General features: G+C 47.5%; 1 long non-coding RNA gene across 1 annotated transcript in view; it reads right to left on the reverse strand.

Annotated features, from left to right (window-relative positions):
* The window catches only part of LOC109520465 (uncharacterized), a 3,476-nt gene extending 2,199 nt beyond the window's left edge, over positions 1–1,277 (reverse strand). Inside the window, exons 1-2 of the long non-coding RNA XR_002169186.1 lie at positions 1,235–1,277; positions 417–630 (exon numbers count right to left, since the gene is read on the reverse strand). This is a non-coding gene — a long non-coding RNA (uncharacterized LOC109520465). The remainder of the gene's footprint in view (positions 1–416; positions 631–1,234) is intronic.
* Positions 1,278–1,939: the final 662 nt, after the last annotated feature.

Consider the following 1,939-nt stretch of genomic DNA (forward strand, 5'->3'; position numbering starts at 1 on the left):
GATAGGGTTTTGGGGTGTGCAGTTTCCCTTTCAACAATAACATGAGAGCAAATTTGGGCCATATGGGGGGTTGAATGTCACAGTAAAATGGATTATGAAAGAAATTGTAACACATGCAAAAATTTACGACCGCGTTTCTTGTATAAGCGCTCAGAAACATAAGACAGAACTAATTTCATTTATTTGTTTATTGCGGGGGGGGGGTTACGTGCAATGCTGTCGGAATTATACACCGGATGTCCCTGGTTTTCGAGCCACAAAACTGAATATCCAGTAAAAAGGCTCGCTATCAGAGATAGGAGTAGAGCCTAACAACACGCACGCGCACACACACACACACACACACACACACACACACACACACAATGACGCACACATGCCAAGATGCCGGAGGTCACCCGTGACGGAGGGGACACATTAATGATGAGCTGAAATATTGCCTCGCCTGATTGGGTGATTTTTTCCGCTCGGCTCCCTCCTTAGTTGATCTTTCGGCGTCGTATATTCATCGCCGGAAAAGGTCACAGTGAGCGCCTGTCGAGTGACACGAGAAAGGAGTCGAACAACAATCCAAAGGCGTCTGGCGGTCGTCCAAAGGCAACATGGGGGTCCGGTGGGGATGGGGAGGAGCTGTGGGGGGGAGATTTTAGATTGGAAAGTAAATCACTCAAAGCTCGCAAGACTTTTTCTACCTTTTTTGTCTATTTTTCTGCCGTGTGTCAAGTTTCTCCCTCAGCTCTGTCTTTGCTTAGCGCGCGAAAACAGACGGAGCCCTTTGGAGGGCGCCTTTATCAACACCCTCACCGCCTCAACACAAAAAAAAAACCCAACAAGACTCAGTCACATATTCACACTGCTTGTTGTTCTTCTTCTTGAACACCAAAATAGTCACATGTCCAAAATGTTTGTTCGGCAAATGTTTGTAAGTTGGACTCTAAATCTGCCACATGAGCGGGTGTACCAAGAATGAGCTGCGACGCAGTGGGGCAACGCTAATGACTTCCATCCATCCATCCATCACCTGTCCCGCTCATCCATCCAATGAAGGCAATATTTGCCTTCAAATAACAGACCCGCGCTTGGTCGCCTTTAGTCCCTTCATGCGTCATTGATCATACAGTCTATCATATGATATACACCCTGAACTGGTCACCGGTTTGATCTGTCTCAAGGGTGCGGCCATTTTGTTACTTGCCGTTGACTGAAAATGACATCACAGTTGATCGCGGCTCACCTGTTTTCCAAGTTTGGTGATGTGAGTTCGCTGCTTGACAATATCCTTGATCTGCATCTCAAGGTCATACCTGTAGGCCAAAAGGGACACTTGCAGTGCAAAAAGAAAATGTGAGTTGTGACACACAGTTGCTCGACTTGTGTGCCGAGTGAGGGCGAAAAAGCTTAAGAGAAGGCAAGTCGCGATTGTATTAATGAAACGCTCAAACGGCTTTCCGTAGTGCCCAGACGCTTGACCGCTATTGGCTCAGCGACTCAAGTTTACGAGGACTCCATTCATCCAATCTTCCAAAAAAAAACTCCAAGGCCCAAAACATTCCTGACACGCCTCTGTGTTATTTGAACGACAGTAGCAAAGCGCTGAACACCATTTCACTCCAGCCTTGTCCTCAAAAACACGTGCCACGGGACGATAACGAGGCAGACTGACAAAAATGTTGCCACGCTGCCGCCCGCGAGCGACCCGCCGTGCCGGGTGATCATATGGAGAGCATCAGAGCTCCATGTTTGATGAAGTCAATGTTTGTGTTCAGTCAGCAGTATATTCTTTTTGGCCCTCTTCCCATGGGGCTCCTTGAAGCACATATGGAGGTAATTTGTTCAAAATTCCTCAGCAGAAAGAGAGAGAGAGAGAGAAATAAAAAAGGGAGGGAAATAGCTCTGGGATTTTGGGGTTGGCAATCATGCGGATTGGGATGGGGTGGGG

The sequence above is a fragment of the Hippocampus comes genome, unplaced genomic scaffold, assembly GCF_001891065.2.
Source record: "Hippocampus comes isolate QL1 unplaced genomic scaffold, H_comes_QL1_v1.1 scaffold317, whole genome shotgun sequence".
NCBI lineage: Eukaryota > Metazoa > Chordata > Actinopteri > Syngnathiformes > Syngnathidae > Hippocampus > Hippocampus comes.